At 41.7% G+C, this 17,139-nt stretch overlaps 1 protein-coding gene across 2 annotated transcripts in view; it reads right to left on the bottom strand.

The window, feature by feature from the left end:
• Positions 1-17,139, bottom strand: part of FAT3 (FAT atypical cadherin 3) — a 663,604-nt gene that overhangs the window by 419,241 nt on the left and 227,224 nt on the right. The gene's annotated exons all lie outside the window — the stretch shown is intronic.

The following is a 17,139-nucleotide window of genomic DNA, read 5'->3' as shown; positions in this document are numbered from 1 at the left end:
GCAAAGTCAACCGGGCAGTGGTGAATGGTTCATGTGGAGAGGAGTCCCCTCCCCTCCTCACAGAGAAAGCGCCTGAATCATAAAGCTTCCCATTTTATGTCTACAACATAATTATACTTTACCTATAAGACACCCATAACGTACATTTAATGAGAGTAGAGATACTGGGTACATGTACCTTGCCTGCGAATGAGCATGTTTCTGCAGAGCATAAAGGTCACTGCCTTGCAGTGGGATTCTAAATTTCATCTATTTGTTCTATAAGCAATAGTGGCTTTGCACCAAGTAGCAAGCTATTGGTCACTGGGCCACAAGCATGGAATCATACTTTCCCCTACTGTTTTCAGAACGTTTCCAATTTCATATGAATGTTCTCTGGCCTGCTAAAATACCACTCTTACATAAGTGAAATCCCAACTAACACACATGGTCACAGATACGAAAGCATCACTCCCAGCCTGTTCATTTGTGTGATTCTGACAGCTGCGTAATCAGTCCGGCCCTGCTGCACACCCGTGGGTTAGAGCTGGACCTGTGCAGAACATAACCAAGCAAGGATCACGGCTACGCTTCAGCAGAGATCTGATTTCCCATATGGCGCCTCCCTTGGAAAAACATCACTCATTCACCAGATAAAACAAACATGTCAACAAGTGTCCGGAGACCAGACAAGAACTTAATTATCTACCCTCTTTTTAATATGTGGATTCAATATTTATGCCTCCATTCCTCTTACCTCTGAAAGAGATACAAAATGCATTTCCCAAGACCCGCTTTACAGAGCACTGCTGAAGGTAAGCTGTGCCCAAATATCAGAGGAAGGAATCATTGGAGGTAAAAAAGAAGACAGAACAGCCGCTTTGTAAAACTGGCTAAGAAATAGGTCTCTGGCAACAACACACCCTGGGCTAAAGAGAAAACAAAAGAAAACGTATTTTTTCTTTGTTTTGAACTAGCCATAGCTCCTGTCCCTTGATATTACATTCCGAAGGAGCTCTAGGCATGTAGACAAGGCAGGCAAAGTCACAGATTAACTAGCTTCTGAACCGATCAAATGGCAAGAACACATCATGTCCTACAACAGCCAGATTCCTGTTCGTGATCCCCAGGGAAACATGGGTTTGATGGTTGGCAGATAGATGACACCAAACCACTCTTGGCTGCTCCCCCAATTAGCCAAGTGAGACAACTGCTGTACTTCCAAATGAGCAGGAAGTGAATGAGGTCCCATCTGCTCAGATTGGAAAAGTTTTGGCCAAAATTATCCATGTAGAACTTTACATTCATCCTCTCATCCAATACTTCCCAGCACGGCCTCTGCTTGGGGCATAGACAGTCAAGTTAGAGAGAGTTTCAAGGAGTGTGGGGAACTTATTTAATGGAACCTGACAACAGCCCAGAAGGTAGGTACAGCCTAGCCGGTTTGGCTCAGTGGATAGAATGTTAGCCTGAGGACTGAAGAGTCCCGGGTTTGATTCTGTTTCAGGGCACTGTACCTCTACCTTGGTTGCAGGCTTGATCCCCAGCCCTGCTTGGGGCATGTGCAAAAGGCAGCTAATCGATGAATCTCTCACATTGATGTTTCTCTCTGTCTCGCCCCCTCCCTTACACTCTCTCTAAAAATCAATGGGAAAACATCCACAGGTGAGGATTAACAACAAACAAACAAACAACAACAACAAAGAAGGTAAGCACACATGGAATGTTATCACTGTATTATAGAAAAGAACTCAAAAGAACTCAGAGAGACAGGTTGGGATTTACCCAAGCTACAAAGGTGGCAAGGAGGAGATGCAGGCACCCAAAGCTGCTCCTTCCTTCCATTATTCATTCTCTCCATTGTCTTTTGGCTCCAGAACACCAAGAGAGCAGCTCTCAGAGCCAAATGGAACATCCTATAAGGGTGAGGGGATGCACCAATGTGCCAGAAATGGTTGTGAAGCCACAGTTTCTGAAGGAGCACACATCCTACTGCGCACACACGCACCAATGCCGCCTCATGCAGCCACCTGGCCTTCTGGAGTTGTGCTCTAACAGGACTTCGGACAGGTGGGCCGATCACCCTCAGCAGTAATGGTCACAAGACTGAAACACAGGGCTGTCTGCATTTCACTTGTCAGCGGACGCCTTTTTGATGTGGGGAAATATACTCAACTGTCTTAGCACATTATAGGAAATAGTCATAAATTCGCTTAAATTCAAATTTAGCAAGTTATGAAGAGCCTGGGCTTGGCCCCTAGAGGGCACATACATCATTGACTGATGAATCTTGTTGAACAAAGGCAATGGGCCAAACTCTGATGGGATCAGAGCAAGGACTCCAGTGCTATCTGAAGGACTGATGTCAGCCTGCCCAGATCCAAGACCACACAGAATGGTGCTGCCTCTTGTCATTTCTCTCCCTAGTGTATTACAAGCTAACAAGGCCAACAGGTACACATCTCTGGAGAAACCAATAGAAGGTCATTTAATCTAAAAATAACAGTCACAATGGTCCACACCATTTTGGAAATTGAGCGGGTAACGGACATAAAGGAAGGTCACTGTTATAGCTGAAAAGGGGAATCGCAGAAATTAGGGGATGCAGATAACAGCCCTGGGTTTCCCAGTTTCATGGCAACTTACAGAAAACAAGCTCGATCTCACTAGTATATGAACACTCTTCCCTACTGAGTAAGTGTTGATGAAAAACACATGTCATAGGTTTTGAAAATGTAAAGAAAATGACTCTATGGAAAATGCAGCTACCTAACCTACATACACAGGGGTACAGAGTACAAGTACATGCCAGAATCTGCAAAAAGCAAGAAAACACTGCTTCCAAATATAGATTAATGGGCATTATGGCATTTATTATTCATCAGTTAGCCCTGTATAGTTCTGCTCAGCGCTGTGAGTCCCCAAGGCAAAAATATAATAAAATTCCATTAGTTAAAATATTTAAAATAACCAAGCTGGAATACCACAGTCTCCTCATAGCACTGTTTACCATAGAAGGAAAAGGAAAATCAGAAACCACCCAAAAATAAGTGATATGTTAGAGAAAATGAGAGATTTTCTTCTGGTTATAAGTAGGAGGCTTTGATGAGAAAGGTGATGCTTTTTTCTCAGCCACTAGTCAGGTGAGAGACAGGGAAGACTGATGGCTTAATTTTGACCCAGTGGTCGAAGAAGTTTTAGTTTATTTTAATGTGTAATTATATTCAATACAATCCTATTCTTTGAAGTTACACTGATTTGGATAAGTCATTTTCCATGGATTATATTTTAAGGTAAGGATATCCATTGACGTTCACTGATCAGCTTTTCTTCTTCGTTTCTCTGGGCAACCAAAGTGAACCAGGGTCCTCTTTGCAAGGCAACGCACAGGCAGTTGCCACAGGCTCCCCAGAGTGACCCCAACCATGAAATTGTCCTGCTAGCTTCTCAGAGCTCATGGGACCAAGCCTCACCTGACCACACATGCTACTTGCCCTTTTCAGGCACTCTTGCATTTCCTCTCGACCTGGTGTTTCTGTTTTGTTTTGTTTTTTGTTTTTGTTGTTGTTGTTTTTTTAATATATTTTATTGATTTTTTACAGAGAGGAAGAGAGAGAGAGAGATAGTTAGAAACATCGATGAGAGAGAAACATCGATCAGCTGCCTCCTGCACATCTCCTACTGGGGATGTGCCAGCAACCCAGGTACATGCCCTTGACCGGAATCGAACCTGGGACCTTTCAGTCTGCAGGCCGACGCTCTATCCACTGAGCCAAACCGGTTTTGGCTGTTTTGTTTTAATTAATCCTCAACTGAGGAGATCTTTGCATTGATTTTTTTTAAATATATATTTTATTGACTTTTTACAGAGTGGAAGGGAGAGGGATAGAGACTTAGAAACATCGATGAGAGAGAAACATCGATTAGCTGCCTCCTGCACACCCCCTACTGGCTTGGCTATGTGCCCACAATCAAGGTACATGCCCTTGACCAAAATCGAACCTGGGACCCTTGAGTCCTCAGGCCGATGCTCTATCCACCAAGCCAAACCGGTTAGGGCAGCATTGATTTTTACAGAGAGGAAGGTGGAGGTAGAGAGAAACATCGAACAGTTGCCTCTTGTATGAGCCCCAACCAGGGATCAAACCCATAGCTTAGGTATGTGTCCTGATCGGGAATTGAACCTGCAACCTTTTGGTGTATGGGATGATGTTCCAACCAACTAGGCCACCCGGCCAAGGCAGCAACCTGTTTATTTTTATTTATCATCCAAAACACATTTCAAGGTTTTCCACGTAGCCCAGCTCACAGAGCTTTTGGCACTTCTCTAACCTCTTAGGACAGAAGTTCACAGACCCAGAGGGACATGGGCTCAGGGGGCCAGCCCTGCAGTGACCTGCCAACAGGGTTCTTCCTAGGCTTCCTCTGCAGGGCCTGCAGGCTTGGCTTTGCTGGCCTTGCCTGTCCTCTCCTACACCTGAATTCTACTGCATTTTCCCTCCACTCTAAGGCTTGCTGCCTTGGACTGTGTTATCCTGCACCTCCCTCTGCCCAGTAAGTGGACAGCAGGTCCACCTCTGCCCTTACCTCCTAGCTGCAAACCCATACCTATCCTCTTTACTCAGAAGTTAAGAGCAAGCAAAACACTTCCCCAGGCTGCACGCCAACCATTTTAGTACAAAGTAGTCTCATCACAGTGATGTTTGCCATGGTGCACACACCCACAAAGGACAGCTCCTAAATGTCCAGCACTGGGAATTGGCTCGGGAATTACAGCATAACCATACAACAGAATAGTATTTGGTCATTTAGAAATTATGGTTGAGAAACATTTATTGATGGCTAACAATATTCATTAAGAAGTCCAAAAATAGGTAGCAAACAGTATGGATAGTATAATTCTATTTTTAGAATGTTTGTATATACATACATTAGGAGAAAGATGAAAAGTTATATAAAATACATCAAGATATTGAGCATATTTATCTCGGAGTGGTGTGATTATGGGTTTCATTTCCCCCTTCACCTTGCTTATCTATATTTTATAATTTGCCTACAATGTCCATACATTGCTTTCACAATAAGAAAATATAAATAGAAGTATTTGTGTTGGTGTTTTGCCTTTTCTTTTAAGTCATTTGAGTAGGGCAGCGGTTCTCAACCTGTGGGTCGCAACCCCTTTGGCGGTCAAACAACCCTTTCACAGGGGTTACCTAAGACCATCCTGCATATCAGATATTTACATTACGATTCATAACAGTAGCAATGTTATAGTTATGAAGTAGCAACGAAAATAATTTTATGGTTGGGTCACAACATGAGGAACTGTATTTAAAGGGCCAGAAGGTTGAGAACCACTGGAGTAGGGAATAATGAGGAGGTACTTATAGATGAGAAGATTGGAAATCACTGTTCTTGACTACAGGTTATACCACACAGGTGGCAATGAATCAGAGATTACTAATTATTTCATGTGCAAGGTCTGCCTCTCCAAGTAACCTATAAACTCCAGAACAGTGTTCATTATTGTGAACAAGAGCTAATTGCTCCTGAGTATTTACCAAGAGCCAGGCACTATTTTAGGCGTTCGATATGTTTTACTTATTTAATTCCCACTGTGACCCTATGATGTAAGTACTATTTTTATCTGCATCTTTATAGATGAAGAAACCAAGTGGTTGAGGACCTTGCCGGAGTCACTGAGTTAAGAAGTAGTAAATCCAAGCTTCTAGCCGAAGCCCTTCTGAAATCATTACACGGAACTGAAAGCAAAAATCTCGTTTGCAAATTCTCAGAGTTCAAGGATTCAAGCCATATATGCAGCTTGCTCCCCCACCTGTAACATCCTTCTATCTTTTTTCTACTTCTTTATTTACTCTTATTACCCAAAACTACCTAGAGTACTATTTTAAGGAGCTTTTCCATGTTGCTTCTAGTAAGTTAACAATAAGTATCTATACACATTTGCTAAAAGGTTAAGTAACTTCCAGATCTCAAAGTAAGAAGTGGAGTTAGGGTTTGGGCCCAGTTAAATCTCACTCAAGAGTATGTTTTATCCCCCCTTTCAATTAATGGAATTTCTGCTGAGTAGCAGCCCAATGAAAAGACTATACTTACCAAATGACATTCTTTCCACCCAAAATGATATCATGTAACCGAGCTAGTAAAAGCAGACAATTGTCAATGTTTTCCTTGCCTTCTTGATTTGATTTCCCAGATCACTACCTACAGGAAGCCATGCTTCAGCCCGGGAAACATCAGCCCATGAATTAACAACATAATTACCATATGATATCAGCAGACACCGCACAGTAGTGAACAGGTGTCCTGGTAGAGTAAGATTAATGAAGTGACTGCAGCAGGAGCTTGTCAGAGCCTCAATTTCTGGGAGCAGAGAGAGTCATCATGTTGAAATTGCAAGGTGTGGGTAAATGAAATTATACCCAGAGAACAAAGATCTTTTTTTAAAAAAAAATCCTTGCCTGAGGATATGTTTATTGATTATAGAGAGAGGAAGGGAGAGAGAAATAGAGGGAGGGAGAAAGACAGAGAAACATCTATGTGAGAAACATCTATCCATTGCCTCCGGTATGTGCCCTGATCAGGAATCAAACTTGCAAACCTGCAACCTATGTATGTGCCCTGACTGGGAATTGTACCCACAACCGTTTTGTGTATGAGATAATGCTCCAACCAACTGAACCATCCAACCAAGGCCCAGAGAACAATCTTGAGTCTCCAGGACTATGTTCAAACTATCCCCCAAGGTTTAAAATAGAAATGCTATGATCTGCACACACTCAGAACTGAAGAAAGTATTTGGGCACTAGGTGTCATGGATATTCAGTGCTCTTCTCCCAAAGGACAGATACATGCGCAGTGGTTAGTCCACAGCCACACAACCCTGACTGTTCCAATCTTGACTGAACCCAGGAGAGGATTCTCAGATAGAGAGTATATGAGAATCCCAAGTTCAATACTAGTAACAGCATGGGCTCTGGCATTGAGCAGAACTGACAATGTGGAACCTTAGTCAAATTTTTCTAAACTGCCTAAGCCTTCTTTTCCTCCTCTATATAAGGAGGCAATACACTGAATGGTAAGGATTAAAAGAGATGATGCATATTAAATAGGGCTTGGTACATGGAAAACACTAAGGGTATGTTAATTATTACTCTTATTATCTACTTCCTAATAAACATATGCACCCATATCCATTCAACTTACACTCTATTGAAATTTCTCTTGCCCTCAAAGACTAGTCCAGTGTTCTAACTAATGGGTCTCAATACCATTCTTCTACTACATCCACATTCCTACCAGGGTTTCAATACACACCAGGTCAACTCAAGAACCTATCCTAAACAAAATTAAATTTTATCCTGACAAGGTTAAAGAAGGTTTCTATATGCCTTCCTGTTGAATTTCAGTAAGTCATAAAGACTTCCATCAGCTGTGTTCCCTCTCCACTGAGTAAACCTGAATGAAACTAGAGCTGAATGAAACAAACATCAAATAAACATAAACATACGACTAAATATCTTTTACTAACGGACTCACAGGGGTGAATGACGATGTTGGGGACAAATGAGAACTGGGTGTACTACACTCCTGGAAGCAAGGGAAGAGGAGATTCTCCCAGGAGGTCATCTTGGGATGGAGCTGCACTATCCAGAATATTAGTCACTAGTCACATGTTGCTACCGAGTTCCTGAAATAAAGCTAGTGTGAATTGAGACGTGTTGCAAGTATAAATTATGCCCGGGATTTTAAAGACTTAGTAGAAAAAAAAGATGTAAAGTGTGTTATTACTAACTTTTATATTTTGGATGTAGTGAGTTCATAGAATATACTATTAAAACTATTTTCACCTTTTTCTTACCCTTTTTACTAAAACATTTAAAATTACATATGTTGTTGGCAATATGCCTATTGGACAGTGCTATTGTAGACCATGAGGTCAACAAATCATACATGGGTGTATATCATTTGTTGTCCTTTTAAGTACCTATTTATTTGATGGTTTCACATGTCATATATATTTTAATTTATCTTTATTGTTGAAAGTATTACAGATGTCCCTTTACCCCTATTAACCCCCTTCCCCTCCTTAGGCCTTCACCAAACAAGGTGTTATAATGAAACAAAAGCAGGGTAGGCAATAAAATTACACCCAGGACAAGAGAGTTCCTCAATAAATGTTAGCTATTTAGAATAGTTATTATCATGTTGAATACAGTTAGTTAAAGCTTAAGTTTAAATAAAGCAAAATGTTTGGTCCAGAACTCCTCAGAATACTACTCTATATTTATCTGGAATCTGATTCTCAAAGTTGGTAAGTGGCCAGTGTTTCTCAGATTTATTTGATCACACAATAATTGCATTCTTTTTGTGTTTTGAGGACCAAATAGGACTAATTTTTCACCCAAAAGAAGTTTTGGGAAATGGCTCTAGTCTTAAAAATCTGGAGCAGTACAAAAAGATGTCTTCTACTTGGACCAGAGACTTTGGAGTGTGACAAGCACAACAAAAAGGACCTAAGAAAGAGAAATAGACCATTCGGCCTGGCCTAAAATACAGAGGACGTAGTACGTAATAATACATAATGGATATTTAACTTATGGCATTTAGTTTTATTAATGAACAGTATGAAAAGCAGCATTTGAGCAATAATCTGTCTCACTATGACCCACTCACTGAATCCAAGCCCTAAGAACACCTTTTGGTTAACTTCTCAACATTCAGATTCTCTCAATACTGACTGTGGAAGAGAAGAGAAGCTAATGGCCAATAATGTGAGTGGTAATGGGTAAAGATCAGTAACTAAAATAGAGATATCAACTTAGAATTGTCATGATGGATGTTTAGCAGTTAATCCCCTGCCCTCTTTGTGGTCACTTCTATCAAGGAAGGAATATATGCTTGTTGTTCCATTAAGCACTAACTAAATCACACTATTCAGGTCCTTGTAATACCAACCCTACTTTGGCAATTCAGAGACTTTCAGAAAATATCTTCTCTGCCACATTCTTTACCAAATAGGTATTGATCAACCTCCTCAGTGGCAAAGATGCTTATCATGCTCTTCATAAGAACAAAGGACTTCCATTCAGATTCTACAATCATCTGTTGGTCTCTACTACTTGCCTAAATCATCCCCTTGGAGGTGTCTGTCTGAAGTCACTGTAAAATCCATGTGTTTAAAGCTCGATTGATACTCTGGCTTTATCTTTGGGGGCAATCAGACACACTATCATTTGCATATCTTATGGCAGTAATTCTAACAACATGAAATAAAGGCCAGAATAGGCCAGAGGACAAACACACCATTACAAGAGCTCACTAGGAGACAGCATTTACAGATAGAATGCTAATGCTCATTGGTTGAGAGTGTATCTACTGCCTGTTCTGGAAGCTCCCACTGGCTGAAAGCATACATCCAAACTCAGAGCAATCAATAGACAGATAGAACTGTTTCCTAAGGGGGCTGTTCTATAGTCTCTCTTTCTCAGCCTCTTTCACTCTTGCTCTCACTCTCTCATCTATCAGTCTATGTATCTATACACACTTAGAGAAAATTTCAGAGAAAACAATGCTAAAAAGAATCAGAGTTGTTTGGAGAAGTGTTAAAAAGACATGCACTCAAAATCATATGTTGCACATTCTTTAGGCTTCTACTTGTGACCAACCTACACTAGGCACTGTCACAGATTAGATATGTAATAAAATGAACATATACAATATCGTGGCCTTAAGTTCTTTTTGCAGCAGAAAACTTAATGTAGCCTGAAACTAACTTTTATCTCTCTTATAAAGGTGTTTTTAGTTCTCGTCCCTGTTCATTAATTGAGTTGCCACTATTCACTTCCCGCTGTTTCATGTGGCTGGTGCTACCAAGAAAATTAAAGGGAAAATGCAGTATTACATTTCAGAGGAATATCTACATACCTATTATAAGAAGCATCCAAAAATGGCCATGCTAACATAACTAATGTTCACGTCCTCTCATTCAAAAAGGTTTTCTTCTTTCCTCCTTTAATGTCTTCCATAAATTTGATCTCCAGGGAATGTTGCTGCTGTTAATTAGGCATATTGAGTCCCGCTGTGCCAGAGGAAACGTAATTATTCTAATTTTCAAGGTCACAGAAACATCCAAAGGTGCAGGTTTGACAGTCCGAAGAATAATGCTAACTCAAGGGAAGCCGAGACAGGGCTTGTTATGGAAGGCTGGTTACAACCTCATTCATGGAGCGCTGCTGAAGGGTCACTAGTTTCACAACCCAAATTAAATCGCTTAGGATAAACTCCCCCAGAGTGACCGCCCAATGACCTGGCCATAAAGAGGAAACACAAGAGGGGAGGGTGATTCTCTTTCCAGGGTCCCTGGAAGCTACAGCCTCTTGCAGACAGGTAGGTGCTTGTGGAGTCACTTTGCAAAACCACTTAAACTTCCTGCTCACCCACCAAGGTTTCAGCCAGGGCAACATGAAGAAGGAAAAGAAAAAAAAGTGCTTTGTATAATCTATAATAATAAAAGTGCAATGCAAATCGACCAAATGACCAAACAGTAGAACGACCGACCATCCAGAAGACCTTCCAGACTACCACGCTATGACACACGCAGGTGCAATGCAATTGGTCGGGGGGGGGGGGCGCCATTGCCCCACGATTGCCCCGCAGAGGGAGGCCCAGGCCACTCTGCAGGATGATCAATGGGGGTGGGGGGGCTCCGTGGAACCTGGGCTGAAGCAGATGGTGCCAGGCCACGGCAGTGCGGGGGTGGGGGGGGGGGGGGGGCTGTGAGGCAGCCTGGGCTGCGAAGGCCTACCTTTGCTTGAATTCCATGCATCAGGCCTCTAGTCTATATATTTAAAAGCCTAATATGCAAAATGTCCCTTTGGGAATTGGACCAACAGGGAGTTCGATAGGTCGCTATGTCGTGTGCTGACCACCAGGTGGAGGCGTGGAACAAAGGAAGGCCCTGGACAGCAGCCGGGGAAGGGAGGCCCTAGTTGGCAGCTGGCAGCCACTAGGGATGAACCCTACCCTTGCACAAATTTGTGCACTGGGCCTCTAGTTTTAAATAAAATATGTTCTACCATTTTTAGGAAAAATATCTCTAGGATGGGCAAAGGACCTAAATAGACACCTTTCAAAAGAGGACATTCAGAAAGCCAAGAGACATATGAAAACATGCTCAAAGTCACTAATCATCAGAGAGATGCAAATCAAAACAAAAATGAGGTACCATCTCACACCTGTCAGACTGGCTATCATCAACAAATCAACAAACGACAAGTGCTGGAGAGGATGTGGAGAAAAAGGAACACTTGTGCACTGCTGGTGGGAATGCAGACTGGTGCAGCCACTATGGAAGACAGTATGGAGTTTCCTCAAAAAACTGAAAATGGAACTCCCATTTGACCCTGTGATCCCACTTCTAGGAATATATCCCAAGAAGCCAGAAACACCAATCAGAAAGGATATATGCACCCCTATGTTCATAGCAGCACAATTCACCATAGCTAAGATCTGGAAACAGCCTAAGTGCCCATCAGTAGATGAATGGATTAGAAAACCGTGGTACATCTACACAATGGAATACTATGCTGATCTAAAAAGGAAGGAACTCTTACCATTTGCCACGACATGGATGGATCTGGAGAGCATTATGCTAAGTGAAATAAGCCAATCAATGAAGGAAAAATACCACATGATCTCACTAATTCATGGATAATAGAGACCATTATAAACTTTTGAACAATAATAGATACAGAGGCAGAGCTGCCTCAAACAGATTGTCAAACTGCAGCGGGAAGGCCGGGGAGGGTTGGGGGACAGGAGGTAGGGGGGTAAGAAATCAACCAAAGGACTTGTATGCATGCATATATGCATAACCAATGGACATAAGACACTGGGGGATAGGGGAGGCTAGGGGACTGTCTAGGGCGGGGGGGGGGGGGGGAATGGACACATATGTAATACCCTTTGTATTACTTTAAACAACAAAAAAAAGAAAAATATCTCTAGGATATATTTCAAGAGTCTGGCCTCTTTGGAAATAGAATCAAGGATCAGGATTCTATTTCCAAATTTCTTGTGGAACCCATGTCTGGAAGCCCAAGTTTACAGGATTCTTATATTTTAACTACAACTGGCCATATTGAAAGACTATTTATTACCAAAACAATGCAAATATATACAATGAATAATATTTTGAGGGAGCCCAACCAATAAATTAACCATATTATCAGTTTAGCAGACCCACAAATGCAAAGGATATTTTGGTTCCTAAAATTGCTATTTTGGAGGTAAGTAGACTTTGGGATTTCATGGCTTCTGAACTATAACTTCTAATTCACCCAAAAGAGACACAATTCTAAATTTCTGCATCTAACTCTGGGTACAAGATTAACCTTTTTCCTCCAACTTCCCAAATCTTGCTGCTACTGATTATTTCCAGCCATATGTGGTTCATAAGGTCTCAGGGAACCAGAGGCTGTGATACTGTGTCTCTTTCTGGCTCTTTACCTAGCTCATTCCTAGGAATCTTCCAGGAAGCCTCCTATGGGAACTGCACCCATAAATCCCTCCATATACACAGTCATGAGGAAGCCAAGTTCTGAATGTGAATACAGTTGGATAACAGGTCCCATCCAATGGCAAACGTTTAAGGATTGCAATTAAAATGTTTAAATATTAAACATCACTACAGCCGAAACCGGTTTTGCTCAGTGGATAGAGCGTCGGCTTGCGGACTGAAAGGTCCCAGGTTCGATTCCGGTCAAGGGCATACCTGGGTTGCGGGCACATCCCCAGTGGGGGGTGTGTAGGAGGCGGCTGATGGATGTTTCTCTCTCATCGATGTTTCTAACTCTATCTCTCTCCCTTCCTCTCTGTAAAAAATCAATAAAATATATTTAAAAAAATAAAATGAACATCAATATAATCACATTTTAAAGAAGAAGATTGTTTTAAAAACAAGGCCTCAAAACAGATAATGGGCCCTCCATTTGGTCTGCCAATGCAACAGGTCAGGTAAGTGGTGCAGAGCTGGTTGTCACAGTCTACTGGTGCTGGGGCTGCATTCCCCTCTGGCTAAGGAGGTGATCAAGGCTAGGAAGACAAGACATTGGGAAGGAAGTGGGTTTCCAAGTAGTCTGTGGTCTAAAAGCAAGTTTCCCAGGTGTGGCTTTCATATACAAGGTCAGAGTCAGCTTTAAGAGGAAAAAGTCCACTGACCAGGATAACTTCATGCGAAGGTAGTGACCTGTAGCCTGAAAGATAAGGTCTCCAGCACTTCCAACAGCCTGGTAAGAGCAAAAGGACAGTGAGCCAACCTAAGGGAGGAAAAACCTGTGTCACCACTTGGTTTGGTTTGTGGAAAACCTTGTTTTAGATTCCAGAGGATGAGTGACCTTTCATAGATCTTTCCTATGTCAAAATGCCAGTTTTTCAATTTGGAGAAAAGCTCTAACTCAGCCTAAGGTGGAAGAGTGGAAAGACTGTATTCAAAGTTTAGCTCCACGGCTAAGGAGATGGTGAAGCCTCTGCAAGTTTTTCTCTGTACCTCCGTTTCCTCATCTGAACTTTACCCTCCACGGATTCCAGGAAGGATGTATTTTCCCTAAACCAACTTCTGCCTCTCTCCAGCACTGAATGCATTCCATTCAGCCACAGGAGGGTAGCTCCTTGGTGTAGTACATTTGGGAAAAATAATGAGGTGCACTCCCTCAGCGCTACACTGTTTCCTCTGGGGACTGAGCTACCCTCAGAGAAGCCCAATTCCCCTGCCTCCAGGGCTCAGATGCTGCTGGGGCCCAGGGTCCAGGTAAGGAAGCTTCCACTGCTGTTGTAACTGGTGTGCACATCTGCCGAATTCTGGAATTAAGTCTTTGCAAGCTCATTTGGCTATGACGACAGCCTATGACCGCCAACTTAGCATCTCTACAATAAAGATGAATTCTGGCCTCCATCTTTGCTCTTTTGCTTTATTTCTCAAGTTGTTCAACACTCAGGCTGAGAGGAGTGATCCACTCGGGCATTCCCAAAAATCTACAAAAGAGACGTCAGGATGTCGTGAGGAGTATGAGGACTTACCTGAAGCCTCCTAATATTGAGCCCAGTCCATTGAAAGATTTCACGAACTGCTGGCCAACTCGCAATTTCATACCCGCTACGAACTGTTGACCCACATGGGGCTAGTGCATAGTGTGCCAGCCAGCCACACACAGCTCCAGACTTAAGACAGGGGCTGTCACCTGAGCAGCCACATGCTGCCCTTGGGAACTACCTGGGTGGAAACATCTGTGAGCCTTGTAGTACATTTTGCAGTAACAGCATGAAAATCTTAGCAGAATCCAGAGATCAGTGGCGATAAACTGGGCTTAGTGACAAGTGAAATCCCAGAGACTCTGAATGCAAAGGAGCAGGGAGAGGGAGGCGTGAAAGCAGAGTTCTGTTTTCCCAGCACACTTTCCCCAGGCAACAAGGACAATAAATTAGTGAGCATGGGAGGGAGTCCAGACCTACCAAAAACCCCAGCTGTGGTTATAGGAATTTAGCACAGAGAACAAGACACACAATTCGAATCTTAAACAAACACCTTTGCTAAAAACTAGACTATGTGCTAACGTCAGAAATATGTGGACCGTTTGCAGACTTTTTGTTCTGCCTGGCAAATACATTCTGTACTACTCATGCCTATCTGAATGCACATTTTGCATTTTACAGATTAATAAAGATGATAAACTATTCTTAATATAAAAAGCAACCATTTCCATGACTTTAATAACAGAACCGGCTCAGGACTTAGAATTCATAATGCCATATATGTATCTGCCCGCAGAAAACCAGAAACCTTCAGAGTCATCTTTTAAATGGAAAAGCAGATAAATCTAGGTACTATCATGAAAAAAGAGGGGGCGGGAACCTTAGCAAGAGAAAAAGTGCCCAGTCAGACCTCTGGGGTTAGGTAGATTATGACAGCTAACATTTACTGGATGCTTACTTTTTGCCATCTATTGTTCCAAGCACTTTCATAAGTTAATTTCCTCAATCGCCACAATAACCCCAGAAGGTAAGTGTTATTTTACCCCCACTGTATAATTAAGGGAAATGACCACAGAAAAGCAAAAAGATTTGCCCAAGGTCATACAAGTAATTAGTGGCTAAGCCAAGAGCTGAGCCCAGGCCATCTTGTCCCTAGTGACTTCAGTTGGCCATCTCCCATAAGCTCTCCCCCTAGCTCTGAAATGAGCTCTTAAAACTCCAATTCAATTTGAACTTCATTCTTGAGCTTGCCTACCTGTCATTACGTTTGCAAGATTTTATTCAGCATCCACCCTCTTCAAAGGTGTACGTGCTCTAGACAGGCCTATGCTCCCTCTCCCACTGTTCACGGGGTTAGCTTTGACTAAAAGGAGCCTTTCTTTCCACTCTCCTTCCAGAAATGTTTCTACGTTCCTGACTCCTGGTCCTGGCTCACTGTGGTAGATGGACCTGCTCACCTGAAGACACTTGTTCTGGCAACTTACACAGGAAAGCCTCGTCCAGATTCAGTAAAAGAAGTGTGGTTTGGTCTGTTTCCAAAAAAAGACTATGGGAAATTCACTGCGTCTTATCCTCATTGTACCTGCATATACATGTTACACCTTGCTTTGTACATTATCATATTTCAGACTGGGGTAAATGGAATTTTAATTGTAATATTGCTTAGCTCGTATTGGGCATTTATTGGGCCATACTGGCACATCTTCAAGAATTCCACCTTTATTCTGTCATTTAATCTACACCTGCCAGTCGATATTATTGTCTTCACTATATAGAAGAAAAAAAGAGAAAGAGAGAGAGAGAGAGAGAGAGAGAGAGAGAGAGAGAGAGAGAGATGAGGAGAGGTCCATTAACGTTGCCAAAGTGACTTAGGGAGTGAATATTGCAGTGAGAACTTTAGTCTAAGTCAGCTTAACTCTGAAACATGTGTTTGAAACCACACCATATACATATGTATGTATCCATACACATATATTATATGCATTATATGTGTATATAGCATTTCCAGTTAGAGAATATGTTAATAACAATTATTATGCTACATTCAATCAACATTCATTGGCTACCTAATTTGTTCTGCAATTTGCCAAGCTCTAGATTTAGAGATGAGTTATAGATAATTGTCAAACCTCAAAAAACTACAAACTAGATGATTTTAGGAGATAAAATGCTAAGGCATATGTGGCTGCAAATCCAGACACATCAACTTAAAAAACCATTTGCAGATATTTACTCTGATGACTATCTGGACCCACGTAGAACTATGGAAGTGTCTTTGCATAGGCAAAACACTACATATAAAAATATACATGCTCCATTTGCAATGACAGGAAAATATCAGAAGGTTGAAGACTAGAATATAGTAGGAAAAATGGAAATAGTTTTTGTATTAAGATGGACTTATAAGTACAGGCTATGGACATATGGATATTTTTATAATTCACTGTAGGAGAAGATTATTACAGAAACCCACCAGATTCAAGAAAATCATACTATATTATTTTTTTATAAGTGAAAATAAGAGACTTGTGTAAATGAGACAATAACCCTAAAATATCCATTTCATAAATTTTGACCTTGGTTTTTTGATTGGGAAGCCTGCTCTAACCTGATATTGGTTAGGAAACATAAAAGCCACGTTTGCTAGGATTAGGTCTAAAAGAGAACAAAAGAAACTGAGAAAAGGGCTTATGGAGGAGTTGATGGGTAAGTTTAGGGTTGGAAGAGACTAATAACTGTTAAGATCAAGGACTCTGGAATCAAACTGCCTCTACAATCTCTTAGCTCCAGGATTTTTTTTTTTTTCCCCACTGAAGTTGATGTTTTATTTTTTTTGTTTTATTTTTTTAATTAAATCTTTATTGTTCAGATTATTACATTTGTTCCTCTTTTTTCCACCCATAACTCCCCTACTCCTAGTTCCTGCCCCACCCTCCGCCCTCACTCCCCACCCACTGTCCTCATCCATAGATGCACGATTTTTGTCCAGTCTCTTCCCGCATCTCCCACACCCCTTTCCCCCCCAAGAATAGTCAGTCCATTCCCTTTCTATGTCCCTGATTCTATTATGATCACCAGATTATTTATTCACTTGATTCTTAGATTCAC

Source organism: Myotis nattereri (assembly GCF_964212035.1).
Source record: "Myotis nattereri genome assembly, chromosome: 9".
NCBI lineage: Eukaryota > Metazoa > Chordata > Mammalia > Chiroptera > Vespertilionidae > Myotis > Myotis nattereri.
This window is presented reverse-complemented; position numbering and strand designations above follow the sequence as displayed.